General features: G+C 44.0%; 1 long non-coding RNA gene and 1 pseudogene across 2 annotated transcripts; both read left to right on the top strand.

Annotated features, from left to right (window-relative positions):
* The first annotated feature begins 1,470 nt into the window (after positions 1 to 1,470).
* Positions 1,471 to 2,697, top strand: LOC134957005 (uncharacterized). 2 transcript variants are annotated; one of them, XR_010186373.1, is made up of 3 exons: positions 1,471 to 1,533; positions 2,022 to 2,089; positions 2,471 to 2,697. It is a non-coding gene; the product is annotated as an uncharacterized LOC134957005 (long non-coding RNA). The 2 variants fall into 2 exon arrangements; XR_010186374.1 differs by lacking the exon at positions 2,471 to 2,697 and adding an exon at positions 2,179 to 2,290.
* A 12,311-nt stretch (positions 2,698 to 15,008) lies between these two features.
* On the top strand, positions 15,009 to 15,127 carry LOC134962402 (5S ribosomal RNA; annotated as a pseudogene).
* The last annotated feature ends 8,948 nt before the right edge of the window (positions 15,128 to 24,075 follow it).

Here is a 24,075-nt window from a genome sequence, read left to right as displayed (position 1 = left end):
TTAGGCCATAAGAGTAGGATGTAATTTAATAAATTGTCAGTATGTGTATTTATGTTTATATGACTATACTATTGTAAAGATGGAGCTTTGTTCACAGGGGTGTCAGTATACTGTACATCACTTTAAGCTGTAGGGAGGATAGTATAGAGTTAATATGGAATCAAGTAACACGTATAGCACATTAGGTGATAGTATAGTATAACAGAACCTTAGGTTCTATATTTAAAGTTTTAAATTAATCTGAATCAACCACTAGTTTTTACGAGTTGATTCATATACAGTAAAGTATCAATTCATATATAGCGTTGTAAAGGGTGTGGGTTGTAATAATATATCACTAATTTATGAGGTAAAGATGATATCACGTTAGTGTAGTAGCTACGAGATTTCACTTATAAGTATGTGTATGGGCATCAATTGATCACATGTAGCACAATTTAATAATATATTGAACATGACTGTTTATAAGGTTTTACACTGGTAGTGGAAGAATTCACGACCCATTTAAATCAAATACTATTTAGAAGATGGGTATACTAGTGGTCCCGTCGAAGTATAAATTAATTCAAATTAAATTTTACGTTATACGGGAAACGTATGTGGGATATGCATTTCCCGCGAATCGGGCTCATAGGAGTTGTGAACTATACGAGGGTCCTAGTCCTGTTTTTAAATAGGGCCTGAGGCTATCTGTATAGTTCATATAGGTACACTATATGGGATATGATGGGTTCTGACCTCTCATTTCTCCTCTAATGTATGGAATAGAAATAAGTATGCCCCATAGGTATGGAATTTATTGTCAGATGAGACACTAATGATTGATTCAAGCGGGGGTTAAAGTATGTACAAGTGGCTATCTATTGAACGGTCGTTCGGTATTCTAGCTTCTGTAATCGGTAGAGAGTCTCCTTATTGGCCGCCTATAACATGTGATCAGGTCAGATGACGGGAAGCGCCGGACGGGGCTGGTGGAACGCAAAACAAAGATGGCGCTGGAACGCATAAGGTCCCGCTATAGCGGACGCGTGCAGCGTCCTGGACCGTTCGTTTTAACGATCAGAGGTGGTGGATGGTGCTGACGGGAAGTACTTTCCCCACAGCAGTGTCTCTTAAGTGCTCACAATATGTTTATTTATAGATATACACATCTATTCTAATATCAGAGGCTAAAGTACCCGCCCCTATTACACAGTGATTGGCTACTAATACTGTCAGTCATTCACAAAAGCAGCTTTCAATGAGACTCACACTGCAATGCATTGTGGGTCATATAACAATTAAACTTTTACTTATATTGGGTGGATATAAGGGTGAGGATTATTATAGTGAATTAATCCTAATGATAAGAGGATAAAATTCATAGGTTGGTTAGTTTATACCATTAATAATCAGGCTATAATTAGCCTTTATTTGTGCAACAATCAAAATAGGATATGTGATGACATCATCACCTTTCCCTTTATAAGGGGTAACATCTAGTCTGGTGCTTCATTGCACAGGTACTGAGCGTCCACTGCAGATGTATAGAAGGTGAGGGAATATGGCATCATTCTGGACAAAGCGCTATTTAAATATGTAAATGTCACTATGTATATTTTATTCATGTATATTTGCAATATTGCACTTTAGTGCTTTCAATGGTAGGATATATTCACTTTCACATCTCTTTTTTGATTTTGTGATAGTATGTAATTAAAAGTTTTTTCTTTGATAATTCATTCCAGCACTTTTAGAGTCTGGGTTTAAAAGATCAGCACTTTCATTATGTCAATCAATGAAACAGCTGGACTCATTAGAGTATTTAATTGCTATGGGCCAGAATGGTAGTAGTGATCAGCAATAGAGTTTTTTGTCTTAAAAAAATGTTATAAATGTTATACCTAAAAAGGGAGGTTGTTCTTTAAATACAGTTTAATTATAAAATGCATCAATTATCCTAAGTCAAAACTGATATCGTTGACTAATTAAATATCTGATAATGACCATTCACTAATTTGCCCTAAATATGAATTTATTAGGTTTCCTTTCTAAGTGACCCTTCAGTACCTTGGTTTCCGAATTTTTGTACAAGTTATCTCACCACAAGGTATGTGAGGGGACATTATGATATATTTTTATCACATATATAATATGAACACTCAGTATATATGATGAGGTCAATATCTTTCCAATTAGGCCACACTGATTGTTCATCAGAAAGCCTCGGTGTTATATTGAAGTTTCCATAATGCATGTATGAACAAGTTTTGTCGCATTATACTGTTTGTATAAACTACTGTACTTCTCAGCTGTTTGAGGTAGGACCCCAAGATTCAATTGTAATTTTCTTCCTTTTCATTCTGTCTGCTCTGATATATCCTTGTTCTATTATAATGATATGTTCCTCATATATTTTGATTGAATGTATTATGCATTTTTATTAAGGAACAATTATTTTTAGTTCTGATAAGATTTTTTACAATTGCAGAGATACCCCTGATGAAGTCTTTTGTATAAGACGAAACGCGTTGGGTTGTCTGTGTTGTGAAGCTATCTCCGAACCAACTATAAGGAGAAGGAGGAGATTGATGTGATCCTTCAACATTTGTATTCAGCGCTAAAAGTCATACATCTTAAAGTGTGGAATAATATATCTCCTCTGTATTAATTTGAATGTTTTGAATGTTTTATGATGGAACATGTTATTATTTAAAAAAAAAATGGTTGTGACTTGAAGCTATTGTAGCTACTGGTAAGGTTACACACGCATATGAAATTGTGGTAGACCTGTGTATTTGAACTTGTTATCCAAATCCCTGAATCATAAGGTCACATACCTATTTGAACTTGCGTTCAGGCTTATGCGTTTGAACTTGTTATTCAAGCACTTAACCATAAGGCTTAATCTAACTTTCACCTGTGTACCCCACCGGTGTGTGTTTTTTTTCAAGTATCCAGAATACGTAATTGCCATTTCATTGATGCACTAACAGTATTTATCAAGCGCTAGAGACATACCCCTGATGAAGTCTTAGAGTAAGACGAAACGCGTCGGGTTATTTGTTCATAAACATCAAATCTCCGAATTGTCAAAGGAGAAGGAGGAATCTATCAAAGTTATTTCAACTGGTCCTCTGTACTATATGGTGTTATCTGCAAGAAGAGATACTATACCGTTTTGTATCATTGCTTTTATGTTGTAATAAATTTTACATGGAACATGTTAAATGTGGTTTTATGCTCACGAATTAGGAGTAAATATCTTAGGGAGACTGCTGTTTTTCCCCATTGAATATTGGGTGGAAAAACAACCCAAGTGCGCCCATTCCTCTACTGGCACATATTTGTATCTTTTTAGTCCCTCCTAACAAGGGACTTAGTGGAATTTGTCAGCCTTAACCCAATCCTTTCTCACTTTCTGTTAAATAGCGCAAAAGGGAGAGTATCTGTTTTGTGTGTGTGTGTGTATATATATATATATATATATATATATATATATATATATATATATATATATATATATATTATAGAGCAGCAGAGTCAATGCGGCACTCCTAGCGTCTAAGTCAACAAATCTTATTGGCACACACTGTATGGGCTAAAACACACTACCCGGCTTTTGCCGGCCGGGAAAAAGCCGAACGGCTTTATCCCGTGCCGGCATTGTAGTTAACAGTGTGAGGGGTAGGGTCCCTTCACACTGCACAGCCCCGGCTGCCGGGTTGCAGCCGGGTCTCACCACTGGAAGGTCCGGCTGCCGGGCCGTCTTTGTAGCCAGTAAACCGTGTGTGTGAAGGGGAGCTTTCACACACAATGGTTTTTTCTGAAGCCGTGTCTGATGCTGCGCATGCGCACAGCATCACACACGGCTCAAAGCCGTCCTGTGTGCGAGACTCTGCCGGTTTCTCCCAGATAGCAAAAAGCCAGACAAAGTTTGTCCGGCTTTTTGCCATCCGGGGAAAACCGGCTAGTGTGTTACAGCCCTATGGCAACGTTTCAGTGCCGTTTATTATCGTGGCACTTTCGCCAGGTATCAAAAAACAATGTTAAAACACTCACCTATAAACAGCATAACATCCGTGACTCGCGCCCATCCGTAGGCGGGACAAACTCCCGGTCGGTTGGCGCAGCTGAGTGACGTCATTGGCCGATGAGTCATCTCTGTGCTCCCCGTCACCATGACTACAAAAATACAAATAGTACAAACATAGCGGTATATTGTACAATAAGAGAACCCATATTACCACTAACAATTATGATATTGGCAAACACTACAACTCTTCAATTGAACATACATAATTAGCCAGTGGAAGTCAGTGATGGCTGTAATAGGGATCACTACTGTTATATACAGACAATGAGAGAATAAACACTTTATAAATAACAGCTCAAACCAAGGTATTTATTTAAACCTCTGGGTGTTAGGGTGCCTAGCTGGTGAATCCTGCAAGTCTCCTTTTGGAGCAAATTCAGCCCTTTATTACCACCCCGTATGGAGGCGGGTACATGATCAATCATATGGTATCGCAACAAGGTCAGTGAATGCCTGGCCACCATAAAGTGTTTGGCGACCGGCTGGTCACTGTGTCCCATACTAATAGCTGCCTTAATTGCTGATCTGTGGGCTGCCATATGTTCCTTGAACATCCGTTCAGTTTTCCCCACATATGACAGTCCACAGGGGCATATGAGTTGGTAGATAAAATTAGAACAGCATGTCAATCTATGTCGAATAACCAAGGTTTTACCAGTTAATGGGTGTTGGAATTGACCCCTGCAAGAAGATACTGGCAGGTAGTGCAGGTACATTTGATACACCCTTTCCTGCTACCTAGAAAGTATGTAACATCTCTGATACTGGTCACATATGCTTTAACAAGTCTATCTCTCAGGTTTCTGGTATAGCAGCACATAATTCTAGTTTCTTTAAGGTTTAAATCGGCATCAGACTGTACAATTGGCCATCATTTATGTGCAGTTTGTTGTATACTTTTATTAAGTGGGTTGTATTGGTTCACCCATGGTAAAATGGTACCTGCTTCTTTTTTATTCCTAGAGACTAGTAGTTGCTGTCGGTCCATAGCTAAAGCTTTTTGTTTGGCTGCCTGTAAAAGTTCTAAATGATAACCTCTCTCTCTCTCTCTCTGAATTTAGACAGCATAACCTTCATCTGCATCTCTGCTGCTCTCGGATCAAACGTAATACGTCTTATCCGGAGGAATTGTGAATACAGGAGCCCCCGTTTTAAAGGTTCTGGATGACAACTTTGGAAATGCAATAAGTTGTTCCTATCTGTGGGCTTTGAATACAGAGACGTAGAGATCTGACCATTAGTGAGACTTATCTGTACATCCAAGAAATTGACAGCATTTTCACTAATGGTATGTGTAAATTTAACTGGATGTTGTTTACTGTGGTGTTTGTCGATCATTTCGCTAAAAGACTCCCTAGACCCAAGCCAAAATATAAGCAAGTCATCTATGTATTGATAGTAAAACGTAATCTTCTCACTTATCTCAGGGTCAGTAAAGAACACATCCTGTTCTACTTCAAACATGAATGACAGGGCCACACTGGACCCCATCACACCCCCCCTGCACTGTAAGTAGAATTTACCATCAAATAAAAATAAATTCTTAGTTAAGGTCATTTGAAGCACGTGCATGCAAAAGTTTAAATCAGGGCCCGTATATAGCGGGTTATTACTCAACAATCTCTTAGTGGCAGCCAGCCCCATGTCGTGTGGTATGATAGTGTAGGGGCTTTGCACATCTACACTGTAGCTTTGTTAGTCAATTTGTCAGTATCGTGTTCCAATAGTCGCATAAAGGTTTTTATTAGAGATGAGCGGGTTCGGTTTCTTTGAATCCGAACCCGCACGAACTTCACTTTTTTTTTCACGGGTCCGAGCGACTCGGATCTTCCCGCCTTGCTCGGTTAACCCGAGCGCGCCCGAACGTCATCATGACGCTGTCGGATTCTCGCGAGACTCGGATTCTATATAAGGAGCCGCGCGTTGCCGCCATTTTCACACGTGCATTGAGATTGATAGGGAGAGGACGTGGCTGGCGTCCTCTCCATTAGAATAGATTAGAAGAGAGAGAGAGAGAGAGATTGTGCAGACAGAGTTTACCACAGTGACCAGTGCAGTTGTTGTTAAGTTAACTTTTATTTAATATATCCGTTCTCTGCTATATCCGTTCTCTGCCTGAAAAAAACGATACACAGCAGTCACACAGTGTGACTCAGTCTGTGTGCACTCAGCTCAGCCCAGTGTGCTGCACATCAATGTATAAAAGCTTATAATAATTGTGGGGGAGACTGGGGAGCACTGCAGGTTGTTATAGCAGGAGCCAGGAGTACATAATATTATATTAATTTAAAATTAAACAGTGCACACTTTTGCTGCAGGAGTGCCACTGCCAGTGTGACTAGTGGTGACCAGTGCCTGACCACCAGTATAGTAGTATATTGTTGTATACTATCTCTTTATCAACCAGTCTATATTAGCAGCAGACACAGTACAGTGCGGTAGTTCACGGCTGTGGCTACCTCTGTGTCGGCAGTCGGCACTCGGCAGGCAGTCCGTCCATCCATAATTGTATAATTATATACCACCTAACCGTGGTATTTTTTTTTCTTTCTTTATACCGTCGTCATAGTCATACTAGTTGTTACGAGTATACTACTATCTCTTTATCAACCAGTGTACAGTGCGGTAGTTCACGGCTGTGGCTACCTCTGTGTCGGCAGTCGGCAGGCAGTCCGTCCATCCATAATTGTATTATTATAATATATACCACCTAACCGTGGTTTTTTTTTCTTTCTTTATACCGTCATAGTGTCATACTAGTTGTTACGAGTATACTACTATCTCTTTATCAACCAGTGTACAGTGCGGTAGTTCACGGCTGTGGCTACCTCTGTGTCGGCAGTCGGCAGGCAGTCCGTCCATCCATAATTGTATTATAATATATACCACCTAACCGTGGTTTTTTTTTCATTCTTTATACCGTCATAGTGTCATACTAGTTGTTACGAGTATACTACTATCTCTTTATCAACCAGTGTACAGTGCGGTAGTTCACGGCTGTGGCTACCTCTGTGTCGGCAGTCGGCAGGCAGTCCGTCCATCCATAATTGTATTATAATATATACCACCTAACCGTGGTTTTTTTTTCATTCTTTATACCGTCATAGTCAGTCATACTAGTTGTTACGAGTATACTACTATCTCTTTATCAACCAGTGTACAGTGCGGTAGTTCACGGCTGTGGCTACCTCTGTGTCGGCACTCGGCAGGCAGTCCGTCCATCCATAATTGTATTATAATATATACCACCTAACCGTGGTTTTTTTTTCATTCTTTATACCGTCATAGTGTCATACTAGTTGTTACGAGTATACTACTATCTCTTTATCAACCAGTGTACAGTGCGGTAGTTCACGGCTGTGGCTACCTCTGTGTCGGCACTCGGCAGGCAGTCCGTCCATCCATAATTGTATTATAATATATACCACCTAACCGTGGTTTTTTTTTCATTCTTTATACCGTCATAGTGTCATACTAGTTGTTACGAGTATACTACTATCTCTTTATCAACCAGTGTACAGTGCGGTAGTTCACGGCTGTGGCTACCTCTGTGTCGGCAGTCGGCAGGCAGTCCGTCCATCCATAATTGTATTATAATATATACCACCTAACCGTGGTTTTTTTTTCATTCTTTATACCGTCATAGTCAGTCATACTAGTTGTTACGAGTATACTACTATCTCTTTATCAACCAGTGTACAGTGCGGTAGTTCACGGCTGTGGCTACCTCTGTGTCGGCACTCGGCAGGCAGTCCGTCCATCCATAATTGTATTACAATATATACCACCTAACCGTGGTTTTTTTATACCACCTAACCGTGGCAGTCCGTCCATAATTGTATACTAGTATCCAATCCATCCATCTCCATTGTTTACCTGAGGTGCCTTTTAGTTCTGCCTATAAAATATGGAGAACAAAAAAGTTGAGGTTCCAAAATTAGGGAAAGATCAAGATCCACTTCCACCTCGTGCTGAAGCTGCTGCCACTAGTCATGGCCGAGACGATGAAATGCCAGCAACGTCGTCTGCCAAGGCCGATGCCCAATGTCATAGTACAGAGCATGTCAAATCCAAAACACCAAATATCAGAAAAAAAAGGACTCCAAAACCTAAAATAAAATTGTCGGAGGAGAAGCGTAAACTTGCCAATATGCCATTTACCACACGGAGTGGCAAGGAACGGCTGAGGCCCTGGCCTATGTTCATGGCTAGTGGTTCAGCTTCACATGAGGATGGAAGCACTCAGCCTCTCGCTAGAAAACTGAAAAGACTCAAGCTGGCAAAAGCACCGCAAAGAACTGTGCGTTCTTTGAAATCCCAAATCCACAAGGAGAGTCCAATTGTGTCGGTTGCGATGCCTGACCTTCCCAACACTGGACGTGAAGAGCATGCGCCTTCCACCATTTGCACGCCCCCTGCAAGTGCTGGAAGGAGCACCCGCAGTCCAGTTCCTGATAGTCAGATTGAAGATGTCAGTGTTGAAGTACACCAGGATGAGGAGGATATGGGTGTTGCTGGCGCTGGGGAGGAAATTGACCAGGAGGATTCTGATGGTGAGGTGGTTTGTTTAAGTCAGGCACCCGGGGAGACACCTGTTGTCCGTGGGAGGAATATGGCCGTTGACATGCCAGGTGAAAATACCAAAAAAATCAGCTCTTCGGTGTGGAGGTATTTCACCAGAAATGCGGACAACAGGTGTCAAGCCGTGTGTTCCCTTTGTCAAGCTGTAATAAGTAGGGGTAAGGACGTTAACCACCTCGGAACATCCTCCCTTATACGTCACCTGCAGCGCATTCATAATAAGTCAGTGACAAGTTCAAAAACTTTGGGTGACAGCGGAAGCAGTCCACTGACCAGTAAATCCCTTCCTCTTGTAACCAAGCTCACGCAAACCACCCCACCAACTCCCTCAGTGTCAATTTCCTCCTTCCCCAGGAATGCCAATAGTCCTGCAGGCCATGTCACTGGCAAGTCTGACGAGTCCTCTCCTGCCTGGGATTCCTCCGATGCATCCTTGCGTGTAACGCCTACTGCTGCTGGCGCTGCTGTTGTTGCCGCTGGGAGTCGATGGTCATCCCAGAGGGGAAGTCGTAAGCCCACTTGTACTACTTCCAGCAAGCAATTGACTGTTCAACAGTCCTTTGCGAGGAAGATGAAATATCACAGCAGTCATCCTACTGCAAAGCGGATAACTGAGGCCTTGGCATCCTGGGTGGTGAGAAACGTGGTTCCGGTATCCATCATTACTGCAGAGCCAACTAGAGACTTGTTGGAGGTACTGTGTCCCCGGTACCAAATACCATCTAGGTTCCATTTCTCTAGGCAGGCGATACCGAAAATGTACACAGACCTCAGAAAAAGAGTCACCAGTGTCCTAAAAAATGCAGCTGTACCCAATGTCCACTTAACCACGGACATGTGGACAAGTGGAGCAGGGCAGGGTCAGGACTATATGACTGTGACAGCCCACTGGGTAGATGTATGGACTCCCGCCGCAAGAACAGCAGCGGCGGCACCAGTAGCAGCATCTCGCAAACGCCAACTCTTTCCTAGGCAGGCTACGCTTTGTATCACCGCTTTCCAGAATACGCACACAGCTGAAAACCTCTTACGGCAACTGAGGAAGATCATCGCGGAATGGCTTACCCCAATTGGACTCTCCTGTGGATTTGTGGCATCGGACAACGCCAGCAATATTGTGTGTGCATTAAATATGGGCAAATTCCAGCACGTCCCATGTTTTGCACATACCTTGAATTTGGTGGTGCAGAATTTTTTAAAAAACGACAGGGGCGTGCAAGAGATGCTGTCGGTGGCCAGAAAAATTGCGGGACACTTTCGGCGTACAGGCACCACGTACAGAAGACTGGAGCACCACCAAAAACTACAGAACCTGCCCTGCCATCATCTGAAGCAAGAAGTGGTAACGAGGTGGAATTCAACCCTCTATATGCTTCAGAGGTTGGAGGAGCAGCAAAAGGCCATTCAAGCCTATACAATTGAGCACGATATAGGAGATGGAATGCACCTGTCTCAAGTGCAGTGGAGAATGATTTCAACGTTGTGCAAGGTTCTGATGCCCTTTGAACTTGCCACACGTGAAGTCAGTTCAGACACTGCCAGCCTGAGTCAGGTCATTCCCCTCATCAGGCTTTTGCAGAAGAAGCTGGAGGCATTGAAGAAGGAGCTAACACGGAGCGATTCCGCTAGGCATGTGGGACTTGTGGATGCAGCCCTTAATTCGCTTAACAAGGATTCACGGGTGGTCAATCTGTTGAAATCAGAGCACTACATTTTGGCCACCGTGCTCGATCCTAGATTTAAAGCCTACCTTGGATCTCTCTTTCCGGCAGACACAGGTCTGCTGGGGTTGAAAGACCTGCTGGTGACAAAATTGTCAAGTCAAGCGGAACGCGACCTGTCAACATCTCCTCCTTCACATTCTCCCGCAACTGGGGGTGCGAGGAAAAGGCTCAGAATTCCGAGCCCACCCGCTGGCGGTGATGCAGGGCAGTCTGGAGCGACTGCTGATGCTGACATCTGGTCCGGACTGAAGGACCTGACAACGATTACGGACATGTCGTCTACTGTCACTGCATATGATTCTCTCAACATTGATAGAATGGTGGAGGATTATATGAGTGACCGCATCCAAGTAGGCACGTCACACAGTCCGTACTTATACTGGCAGGAAAAAGAGGCAATTTGGAGGCCCTTGCACAAACTGGCTTTATTCTACCTAAGTTGCCCTCCCACAAGTGTGTACTCCGAAAGAGTGTTTAGTGCCGCCGCTCACCTTGTCAGCAATCGGCGTACGAGGTTACATCCAGAAAATGTGGAGAAGATGATGTTCATTAAAATGAATTATAATCAATTCCTCCGCGGAGACATTGACCAGCAGCAATTGCCTCCACAAAGTACACAGGGAGCTGAGATGGTGGATTCCAGTGGGGACGAATTGATAATCTGTGAGGAGGGGGATGTACACGGTGATATATCGGAGGGTGAAGATGAGGTGGACATCTTGCCTCTGTAGAGCCAGTTTGTGCAAGGAGAGATTAATTGCTTCTTTTTTGGGGGGGGTCCAAACCAACCCGTCATATCAGTCACAGTCGTGTGGCAGACCCTGTCACTGAAATGATGGGTTGGTTAAAGTGTGCATGTCCTGTTTTGTTTATACAACATAAGGGTGGGTGGGAGGGCCCAAGGATAATTCCATCTTGCACCTCTTTTTTCTTTTCTTTTTCTTTGCATCATGTGCTGATTGGGGAGGGTTTTTTGGAAGGGACATCCTGCGTGACACTGCAGTGCCACTCCTAGATGGGCCCGGTGTTTGTGTCGGCCACTAGGGTCGCTAATCTTACTCACACAGCTACCTCATTGCGCCTCTTTTTTTCTTTGCGTCATGTGCTGTTTGGGGAGGGTTTTTTGGAAGGGACATCCTGCGTGACACTGCAGTGCCACTCCTAGATGGGCCCGGTGTTTGTGTCGGCCACTAGGGTCGCTAATCTTACTCACACAGTCAGCTACCTCATTGCGCCTCTTTTTTTCTTTGCGTCATGTGCTGTTTGGGGAGGGTTTTTTGGAAGGGCCATCCTGCGTGACACTGCAGTGCCACTCCTAGATGGGCCCGGTGTTTGTGTCGGCCACTAGGGTCGCTAATCTTACTCACACAGCTACCTCATTGCGCCTCTTTTTTTCTTTGCGTCATGTGCTGTTTGGGGAGGGTTTTTTGGAAGGGCCATCCTGCGTGACACTGCAGTGCCACTCCTAGATGGGCCCGGTGTCTGTGTCGGCCACTAGGGTCGCTAATCTTACTCACACAGCTACCTCATTGCGCCTCTTTTTTTCTTTGCGTCATGTGCTGTTTGGGGAGGGTTTTTTGGAAGGGACATCCTGCGTGACACTGCAGTGCCACTCCTAGATGGGCCCGGTGTTTGTGTCGGCCACTAGGGTCGCTTATCTTACTCACACAGCGACCTCGGTGCAAATTTTAGGACTAAAAATAATATTGTGAGGTGTGAGGTATTCAGAATAGACTAAAAATGAGTGTAAATTATGGTTTTTGAGGTTAATAATACTTTGGGATCAAAATGACCCCCAAATTCTATGATTTAAGCTGTTTTTTAGTGTTTTTGGAAAAAAACACCCGAATCCAAAACACACCCGAATCCGACAAAAATAATTCGGTGAGGTTTTGCCAAAACGCGTTCGAACCCAAAACACGGCCGCGGAACCGAACCCAAAACCAAAACACAAAACCCGAAAAATTTCAGGCGCTCATCTCTAGTTTTTATAGAGGCGTTGTTAGATTGTGGCTCAAAGGAGGATCTAGGTTAGATCTTCTGTAATTGAGTTGGTATAGTTGAGCTAGTTGGTCCTGATGCAGTGGGATTTTTGGCAAAATATTCCTTTAGTTTAAGTTGTCGAATAAGCTTGTGTTTCTCGGTTTTCCACTGTAGGGGGCTTATCACACTGGTCGGCACAAAAGATTAATTCTTAGTAAGGACCTGCTCCTCTACTTCGTTGAGCTCATAATCCGACAAATTGACTTCTTGGTTTTCGGGTTCTTTGGTGGTCGCCCTACTCGCCTTTTGCCTTTTGCCATTGATGTCCTCTTCGTGTATAGGTTCGCCATTGTCGCGTACATGAGCGGGTGTGGCTACCCCTAAAGGGCCCCATTTGCCTTGGGGACCCTGTGTAGGCTCTGAATCACTAGTAGTAGGTGTATGGTCATTTGAAGACTCCATATCTCTCATGCATTGTGGACTGCATCTGAAAAAAGGTTTTCTGTGATCCCGTCTAGGCTGATTGTCATTCCACTGATATACATTGTTATGCTCATAGTCCATGTCTACCTTAACCTTTTTCTCATTTTTAAATTTTATGAGATCACATTTATATGACTGGATTTGCCTATTAAGCTTTTCTTTCCAGTTTACAGAGGTATCCGCTTCTAAATTGGGTTAATGTATGGTTTCTAATGCCGTGATTTTTTCTTTCAACAAATTAATTTCTTTAGTAGATTGCTCTATCATGAGCAGCATCAGGTCCATAGAACATCTATTCATGATCCCACCCATTTGCGGCAAAAGGCTGGATCATTCCTCCTTATGGTCGGGGAGTTCCTCATACGCAAACCACGCAGTATTTTTTTTGGAACGGTTTTTTGGAACAGACAATGATAAAAGTAGTCAGTCTCCTTATGTTTCCACTTTAATAAATTACGGTATACATGTTCAAGAGAAGATGCCTCCTCCTGTTCATTTAGACCTTCGTTGTACAGGATGCCTTCTGCTTCCAATGCTGAATAGCCATGGGTCTCTCCCAGTGGGTATACCATATGTGTATATCCACTGCTGCTATCCTCATGTACCTGGATGTCCGTCATATTGTATCTAATGTGAGCAACACACAGTATCCGACACAAAACACCAAGTGGTAATATTTGCAAACCTCTGGCTTGCGGAATGCTGTATCTTTACTCACAATCCCAGCAGTGGGCTGCACTGCCTGGGACAAAAGTCCTGGGAGCTAAATGGTCACTAGAAGGTATGTAATAATGTGGAAGAGACTTGACTAGAGCTTTACACCTGTGCCATGTGTGAAACTTACGTATAAAGAAGTATCCAGGATGTCCGGCTCTCTCCCCTCTGGTATAGCCATAATTGCCTACCTGACCCTCTCCATGAGGGAGAAAATGCTCTGTTCCTGGACTTTCCTGGTAATGTATGATTGCCATCACCTGTGGGGAGCTAGTTAATTGATAAGAAAGGTGTTTCACCACAGGTGATGGCAATCATACATTACCAGGAAAGTCCAGGAACAGAGCATTTTCTCCCTCATGGAGAGGGTCAGGTAGGCAAGTATGGGTATAGCTGCACCGGGTATTTCAGTGCCGTTTATTAACGTGGCACTTTCGTCAGGTATCAAAAAACAATGTTAAAACACCTATATACAGCATAACACCCGTGACTCGAACCCATCCGTAGGCGGGACAAACTCCCAGTCGGTTGGCGCAGCTGAGTGATGTCATCGGCCGATGAGTCATCTCTGGGCTCCCCGTCACCCCGGCTCTGAAACATTGCCATACAATGTGTGCCCATAAGACTTGTTGACTTAGATGCTAGGAGTGCCGCATTGATTCTGCTGTTCTATGAATTCTATCTGCGGGCACCCGGTGCAGCTATACAGAGGGGAGAGAGCCGGACATCCTCGATACTTCTATATATAGAGAGAGAGAGAGAGAGAGAGAGAGAATCTGACGGTGAATGTGCACACAGTGAACAAGCCACCTTCAGGTGAATTGGCCGTCTGTGTTAAGTGGTGCTGAACAGTGCACGGTTCAGCCCACCTACTTCCTGGTATCGTACAATCTATGTAATTTTTGATATCCATTTAATCCAATATCTGGTAATCTGCTATTTTCTTTCAATTCAGTTTGTTTGACTATAATGGCAAATATTCAACGTGTCTTGTGAATGTTTTTTAGTCTCATTCATATATTAGATCTCCAATATCTGTAGATGGTCAATTTATTTCCACAAACCACATTTTATTTGCTTCAAAAAAACTTTGCCCTAGGATCACATATGACTATGGGATCTTTTCCAATAGCTTGAATTTGGGTGTGTATTAGGAAACTTTAAGATATCTGTGTAATTCCACACTTATTTTCAATAAGCCCAGGTAACCTGCCCCTCTCATCCACTGTCCGCTATACTTTTATATGACAGTGGACAGTAGAAGGCAGGCCCTGTACTTATCTGTTTCCTATATCTTACTTATTCAGTACTCTCTTATCCGAATGCCAGTCATATAATTTATCTGCAATACATCAGTAACAGAGAGACTGTGCACTCCAATGGACAGCAGAAGTACTCTTTTGGTATGTGCCAATAACCACACACTCTCTCATTCACAACCTATGTGATATTACTGCCATATCCCACTGGTTACGCCCAACCTCGCCTGATCTTGGAAGCTAAGCAGTGAGGAGCCTGAATAGTACCTAGATGGGAGACCACTAGGGAATCTCAGGTGCAGTAACAAATACCTTGATTCTCGTGTGAAAAGCAGAAATGTTGGAGCAACCTTTGACCCTACTGATTTCATATCTTTTTTCCTCTTCAAATTAGTCTGATCTCAGACTTGCAGACTATAGTACTCACTTATAAATACCTTTTTCCTCGTATAAAAAGCAGAAGTGTTGGAGTAACCTTGGACTCTACTGATTTCATATCCTTTTTCTTTTTTAAATTTGTCTGATCTCAGACTTGCATACAGCTCTTATCTTTCATCCCACATACTGACCAGAAACCCAGAAATAGCAGTTTAACCTCTACCAAGATACCAGGATACATTATCACAATTGGCATTGGTCAATGGACCTAAACTCCTAGTCGAAATTTTCATATCAAATGCCATTGTGACATATATTGGAAATTTTCCTTTTTATGTAGAAATTTAATCTCTGATACTTTCATCTCAGGTGTCACTGTTACCTCATTTATTATATTATTTGAGAATGTTTACTTTTAACTTTAATCTTCAATCTTTAATCTCCTTTTAGAATCTGTTTCCAGATTCTTAAGATATGAGTGGAGAGAGGTTAAAATTCTTTTTGTCCTCCTCCTAAAATACTATATGTGTGTTTGTCGGTGTACTACAGTCTTATCCTATTCTAATTAAAAGTGAAGTTTTATTTAAGCGTGCCCCAACACAGAGTCTCTCTTTTCTCTTTCAAATGGTGAATGTGCAGTGTCAGATTTGGGAGCTGGCTGGAGGCTGTGGGAGATCCCTCTACTGTGGATATGTCTCTATAGGCATAAAGCGGTTTATGCTCAGTAAACCAAATAGACCAAACTCTGAAAGCGAAGCGTTTCAGGGTTTATTACATAGGGATCATCCTATTGTAGTCCCCATTGATGATGTCGACTGCAATCTGCAGAAACAGCCTTTTGCAGGTTTCTGGGAAATCAGCATTAGGCTTATTAGGACATTGTGCTGAAACATAAAATTATGCAGGAACTGTAGTTTGGCCATACCCCTCCTACAGTAAATCCAAATACTTATGCTTATTTTATCTCTTCCCCACATGCATTGCAACATGGTTTACAAAGGTGCAAAGTTACTTGCTGTTTAATAGTTTATTCGCATCTCAAAATCAGGCCACTGTGATGACTCCTCCCCCTATCCAAATCCACTATCACCAATGTTGGGAGGTATGTGATTGTTTTAAAGAATCTGCAAAATTCAACATGTTGGAAATCCTTGATTCTCAAATTCCGCACCAAAAATTATCAGAATCGACGACTTTTTAACATGTTATATTTTGCTGATCATCCGAGAATCACTAATCATCAGAGTGCGCCGATTGGAGAATCGGCCATTGGAGATTCGGTTGACTCATATATGGCCTCTTAAGTATCCATAAAATAAAAAAGATCATTACATTCTCTCAGTGATCATTCAGCGATTGAAGAAGTAATGCATAGTAGCCAACTTCCTGGCTGCCCCACCAGGCGACTCAGTATAGGGAATTATGTCATAGGCTGCCCGGACCACCTACTTTTGCTCGATAAGCAGATGGTTGTGGGTTGCTCTAGAATAATTGCCCACTTTTTCTGGAATGATGTGAGCGCCACTCGATTTTTGGTAGACTCCCAGCTGTTTTGGGAGACTAGGCAATTATGAAGTAAGGTGACATCTTAAATAGTCATATTAGATTTATTTCTATTAATGCCAGATATCACCTGTCACACACTGGCACACAGTTGGCTTAAAATAATGTTTCATTACTTTTTTCACTTACTTGATATTTTAAATATTTTGCTGATATTTTATAGATATGATTTTAAACATTAACCAATAGTTATGTTAATAATTACATTTTTGCATCACTTTGAGACAGCAATGTGCTCAATGTCATGTTTCCAGAGTGATGCTGGACTGTATACAGAAAATTTGGTAACCCGGATAGACTGGTCAGCTACTTAAGGCAGAATGGCAAAACATGCTGTTGTCCAGGAACTTGCGGACAATTTGCCAAGAAGGGTGTCTAGAGTAATCACTGTACGTCGTGGACCTACAAAGTACTGATGTCAATAAAATCTTGTTGTTCTATTTGCTGTCAGTGTCCAGTCACTTTTGTCTACATAGTGAACATTATGTATTAACTGTCCCTACTTCTTCTAGATTGTAGGCCACACATACCTATTTATTGGCTGCTCCCTCCGGAAGGGAGCAGCCAGGTTGCACAGGAGGGGGCGGTCCAGGGACATGGAGACGCGATCGCATTATTGTTGCCCCGCCCACCATTTTACTATACCCACATTACCAGCCTTGTAAAGCGGGGGGAAGGGGGTCTATGATGGCGCGATTCAGTGCAAATCGCATCATTGCCCTGGAGGTGAGCAGATGAAGGTGGGTGTGTGGACAGGGGGGAGAGCGATGCAGGACACTTGCCCACTTCCCCAGGGTGCTGGGAGTGCCATCCGTTTTTCAGGAGCCTCCCGACCATTCCGGGAGAGTAGGAAAGTATGTTGTAGGCTCATTGGGCAGGGTCTTCTTTACCATCAGGTTCATGTTATATATTTGTATTACAAACCTCCGAACTGGTTATGTTGGTGCTTTATAAATAATGGATATTAATAATAATGACTGAGGGATATAAAATATAATATTATACAGGTGTGTGTGTGTGTGTGTGTGTGTGTGTGTGTGTGTGTGTGTGTGTGTGTGTGTGTATATAAAATATAATTTTTAATTTTAATCCCCTGTTACATTTAACCCTTTCTACTAAGGTTAATATTGCTGTCGGCTTTTCTTTAAATTAACTTATAAGATTTTTCTAAATAGAATCAGTGATGGTGGCAATAAACTTTTACAGCTGTATTTATACATGTTTTATTGCACAGAGCTTAATCCTTTTTTTTAACACCTTCCTCCTCTTCCTCCTTTGAGGCATCTTCCACATGTTGTCATTGTAAGTAGTCAGTGGACTCTTGATCAGCATTTTTTGCATACTTGCCTACTTTTGAAAAAGCATATCAGGGAGATTGTGAAAGTAACACCTATAAGTGCGGGCGCGTATTGCTACATCGGAGAGGCGTCCAATGAAAACTACTTACATCCAAATGTAAATGATCCCCAAAGTTAGTAAGATCTATTTGTTGAAGAAAAGATAGTTATTTTGCAGGATTTGTTTGTGTACTGTATTTTACAAGTGGTTCCATATACTGTAAGTGGCCACGAGAAACCTTATTTAAAATGCATATAGCCATAAGGATCATTTTGCCTTATACCCAATGCAGGGAAATGGCACTGATGATGCCATGTGAATGTTCTATATGTATCTCTGATTTATTTTATTTCCCCAAGAATGTAACGGCTACATAATGGGGGTCAGGTGCAATCAGGGAGATTGCTGGTCTATTCAGGGAGTGAGGGAGATTGCTGCTGTTACAGGCAGTGGCGGTTCTTGCCACGGGCAAGCGGTACTTTTGCCCGGGGCGCCGCCTTCCGGAGGGCGCCGGCGCCATCCGGAGGGCGCCGCACCAGGGCAAGAACCGCCACTGTGCCCCCCGCAGTGCCCTGCTGTGCCCCCCGCTTTGAAGGGAACTGGACGCGTAGCGTCTAGTTTCCCTTCATTGAGATGACCTTAGTTGTGCGGTGCGCGATGACGTCATCGCGCACCGCACAGCAAAGGTCCTCTCCATGAAGGGAAACTAGACGCTACGGTCTAGTTTCCCTTCGTCTAGAGGACCTTTGCTGTGCGATGCGCGATGACGTCATCGCGCACCGCACAGCATAGTGGCACAGACACTAGGGGTCATAATTGACCTCTAGTGTCTATGCTGTTCTATGGGAGAGACGTAATAACGTCTCTCCCATAGATCGAAGAGAGGAGAGCAGAAGAGCGGCTCCGCCGGCGGAGGGGGTCTGGATCAGGAACGGGGATGGTAAGTATACTTTTTATTGATTTTTATTTTTTATTTCAGTGCGTTGACCACGCCCCCAAATTTAAGCCACGCCCCCCAAATTTTGCCCGGGGCGCCACAAACCTTAGGACCGGCCCTGGTTACAGGGAGTCTCCTGCAGAATGAGGGAGGGTAGGCAAGTATGATTTTATGCAGCCTTGGGTGGCAGGATTGCATAGCTTATCTATTAACTAGCATATTAGGCTTAATAGCTTAATGAAGCTGGAAGTATGGAGAGAGTAAGCAGAGCTTCCAAATTAATCAGCCATCTAGGAATATAGCATGCATGTGCCTGGATAAACACTTCTTTTGTTGAGAAGTCATTACTGCACAAGCCTTCTGAAAATACAATTTATGTAAGCCTGGCACCTACCCCCAATACACACTTTCTTTCTTTGTACACTTTTCTATCACTTCCATGTTCCTTACATTATAATTTTCAGCAGGTTGAATACATATTTTATACAACTGGAACATATATATGAGCTTTATTGTTCTGGAATGGAAAATCTTAAATAAAGAGCATAAACAATAACTTAGCGCGGTCAGTTTTTCTTTTTCTCTATCTAGTACAGTGGTTTCCAAACTTTTTTGAATCACGGCGCCCTAGAATATCAGAATTTTTTTCACGGCACCCCTAGGCCAAAAATTTCTTATTGAGAAATTTAGAAAGAAATATTACATTAAGTAGATCGTGTTTATATGTCATCCTTAGGGTCAGTTGTGTGGTGAGGGACAAGATTTGCTTCTGTTTGGCCACATATTTTATGACTGGCAGCCACCAGCGCTGGTTTTTGCCTATTATAGTGACCATAAATAATTTGAATTGGTCCTGGACCACCAACCCAGGGCACCCAGCAAGTGTCCTGAGGCACCCCAGGGAGCCACGGCACACAGTTTGGGAACCTCTGATCTAGTAACATTCTGTAGTTTGAGCCCTGTAGCCCGCCCAATCAGAGAGGAATCCCCCTCTGTAAAAGGTTAATGCTGTAAAATATAGTGGTGCTAGCACTTGGCTAATACAATGGCAATGTAAAGGACTGATGTACTTCCTCATCCAGGTATTCAAAATAGTTATTTATTCTAATGCTCATAATTCCACATTGATATACTATATATAATAAGAATTTACTTACCGATAATTCTATTTCTCGTAGTCCGTAGTGGATGCTGGGGACTCCGTCAGGACCATGGGGAATAGCGGCTCCGCAGGAGACAGGGCACAAAAGTAAAAGCTTTAGGATCAGGTGGTGTGCTCTGGCTCCTCCCCCTATGACCCTCCTCCAAGCCTCAGTTAGGATACTGTGCCCGGACGAGCGTACACAATAAGGAAGGATTTTGAATCCCGGGTAAGACTCATACCAGCCACACCAATCACACTGTACAACCTGTGATCTGAACCCAGTTAACAGCATGATAACAGCGGAGCCTCTGAAAAGATGGCTCACAACAATAATAACCCGATTTTTGTAACAATAACTATGTACAAGTATTGCAGACAATCCGCACTTGGGATGGGCGCCCAGCATCCACTACGGACTACGAGAAATAGAATTATCGGTAAGTAAATTCTTATTTTCTCTGACGTCCTAAGTGGATGCTGGGGACTCCGTCAGGACCATGGGGATTATACCAAAGCTCCCAAACGGGCGGGAGAGTGCGGATGACTCTGCAGCACCGAGTGAGAGAACTCCAGGTCCTCCTCAGCCAGGGTGTGCCCCTGACCAAGTAGCAGCTCGGCAAAGTTGTAAAGCCGAGACCCCTCGGGCAGCCGCCCAAGATGAGCCCACCTTCCTTGTGGAATGGGCATTTACATATTTTGGCTGTGGCAGGCCTGCCACAGAATGTGCAAGCTGAATTGTACTACACATCCAACTAGCAATCGTCTGCTTAGAAGCAAGAGCACCCAGTTTGTTGGGTGCATACAGGATAACAGCAAGTCAGTTTTCCTGACTCCAGCCGTCCTGGAAACCTATATTTTCAGGGCCCTGACAACATCTAGCAACTTGGAGTCCTCCAAGTCCCTAGTAGCCGCAGGTACCACAATAAGCTGGTTCAGGTGAAACGCTGACACCACCTTAGGGAGAAACTGGGGACGAGTCCGCAGCTCTGCCCTGACAATCAGATATGGGCTTTTGTGAGACAAAGCCGCCAATTCTGACACTCGCCTGGCCGAGGCCAGGGCCAACATCATGGTCACTTTCCATGTGAGATATTTCAAATCCACAGATTTGAGCGGTTTAAACCAATGTGATTTGAGGAATCCCAGAACTACGTTGAGATCCCACAGTGCCACTGGAGGCACAAAAGGGGGTTGTATATGCAGTACTCCCTTGACAAACTTCTGGACTTCAGGAACTGAAGCCAATTCTTTCTGGAAGAAAATCGACAGGGCCGAAATTTGAACCTTAATGGACCCCAATTTGAAGGCCCATAGACACTCCTGTTTGCAGGAAATGCAGGAATCGACCGAGTTGAAATTTCTTCGTGGGGCCTTCCTGGCCTCACACCACGCAACATATTTTCGCCACCTGTGGTGATAATGTTGTGCGGTCACCTCCTTCCTGGCTTTGACCAGGGTAGGAATGACCTCTTCCGGAATGCCTTTTTCCCTTAGGATCCGGCGTTCAACCGCCATGCCGTCAAACGCAGCCGCGGTAAGTCTTGGAACAGACATGGTACTTGCTGAAGCAAGTCCCTTCTTAGCGGCAGAGGCCATGAGTCCTCTGTGAGCATCTCTTGAAGTTCCGGGTACCAAGTCCTTCTTGGCCAATCCGGAGCCACGAGTATAGTTCTTACTCCTCTACGTCTTATAATTCTCAGTACCTTAGGTATGAGAAGCAGAGGAGGGAACACATACACCGACTGGTACACCCACGGTGTTACCAGAACGTCCACAGCTATTGCCTGAGGGTCTCTTGACCTGGCGCAATACCTGTCCAGTTTTTTGTTCAGGCGGGACGCCATCATGTCCACCTTTGGTCTTTCCCAACGGTTCACAATCATGTGGAAGACTTCCCGATGAAGTCCCCACTCTCCCGGGTGGAGGTCGTGCTGAGGAAGTCTGCTTCCCAGTTGTCCACTCCCGGAATGAACACTGCTGACAGTGCTATCACATGATTTTCCGCCCAGCGAAGAATCCTTGCAGTTTCTGCCATTGTCCTCCTGCTTCTTGTGCCGCCCTGTCTGTTAACGTGGGCGACTGCCGTGATGTTGTCCCACTGGATCAATACCGGCTGACCTTGAAGCAGAGGTCTTGCTAAGCTTAGAGCATTGTAAATTGCTCTTAGCTCCAGTATATTTATGTGGAGAGAAGTCTCCAGACTTGATCACACTCCCTGGAAATTTTTTCCTTGTGTGACTGCTCCCCAGCCTTTCAGGCTGGCATCCGTGGTCACCAGGACCCAGTCCTGAATGCCGAATCTGTGGCCCTTTAGTAGATGAGCACTCTGCAGCCACCACAGAAGAGACACCCTTGTCCTTGGAGACAGGGTTATCCGCTGATGCATCTGAAGATGCGATCCGGACCATTTTTCCAGCTGATCCCACTGAAAAGTTCTTGCGTGAAATCTGCCGAATGGAATCGCTTCGTAAGAAGCCACCATTTTTCCCAGGACCCTTGTGCAATGATGCACTGACACTTTTCCTGGTTTTAGGAGGTTCCTGACTAGCTCGGATAACTCCCTGGCTTTCTCCTCCGGGAGAAACACCTTTTTCTGGACTGTGTCCAGAATCATCCCTAGGAACAGCAGACGTGTCGTCGGAGACAGCTGCGATTTTGGAATATTTAGAATCCACCCGTGCTGTCGTAGAACTACTTGAGATAGTGCTACTCCGACCTCCAACTGTTCTCTGGACCTTGCCCTTATCAGGAGATCGTCCAAGTAAGGGATAATTAAGACGCCTTTTCTTTGAAGAAGAATCATCATTTCGGCCATTACCTTGGTAAAGACCCGGGGTGCCGTGGACAATCCAAACGGCAGCGTCTGAAACTGATAGTGACAGTTTTGTACCACGAACCTGAGGTACCCTTGGTGAGAAGGGCAAATTTGGACATGGAGGTAAGCATCCTTGATGTCCAGGGACACCATATAGTCCCCTTCTTCCTGGTTCGCTATCACTGCTCTGAGTGACTCCATCTTGATTTGAACCTTTGTATGTAAGTGTTCAAATATTTCAGATTTAGAATAGGTCTCACCGAGCCGTCTGGCTTCAGTACCACAATATAGTGTGGAATAATACCCCTTTCCTTGTTGTAGGAGGGGTACTTTGATTATCACCTGCTGGGAATACAGCTTGTGAATTGTTTCCAATACTGCCTCCCTGTCGGAGGGAGACGTTGGTAAAGCAAACTTCAGGAACCTGCGAGGGGGAGACGTCTCGAATTTCCAATCTGTACCCCTGGGATACTACTTGTAGGATCCAGGGGTCCACTTGCGAGTGAGCCCACTGCGTGCTGAAACTCTTGAGACGACCCCCCACCGCACCTGTTTGTACGGCCCCAGCGTCATGCTGAGGACTTGGCAGAAGCGGTGGAAGGCTTCTGTTCCTGGGAATGGGCTGCCTGCTGCAGTCTTCTTCCCTTACCTCTATCCCTGGGCAGATATGACTGGCCTTTTGCCCGCTTGCCCTTATGGGGACGAAAGGACTGAGGCTGAAAAGACGATGTCTTTTTCTGCTGAGATGTGACTTGGGGTAAAAAAGGTGGATTTTCCAGCTGTTGCCGTGGCCACCAGGTCCGATGGACCGACCCCAAATAACTCCTCCCCTTTATACGGCAATACTTCCATGTGCCGTTTGGAATCTGCATCACCTGACCACTGTCGTGTCCATAAACATCTTCTGGCAGATATGGACATCGCACTTACTCTTGATGCCAGAGTGCAAATATCCCTCTGTGCATCTCGCATATATAGAAATGCATCCTTTAAATGCTCTATAGTCAATAAAATACTGTCCCTGTCAAGGGTATCAATATTTCCAGTCAGGGAATCCGACCAAGCCACCCATCCAGGCTGA

This window comes from Pseudophryne corroboree, chromosome 9, assembly GCF_028390025.1.
Source record: "Pseudophryne corroboree isolate aPseCor3 chromosome 9, aPseCor3.hap2, whole genome shotgun sequence".
Lineage (NCBI taxonomy): Eukaryota > Metazoa > Chordata > Amphibia > Anura > Myobatrachidae > Pseudophryne > Pseudophryne corroboree.
This window is presented reverse-complemented; position numbering and strand designations above follow the sequence as displayed.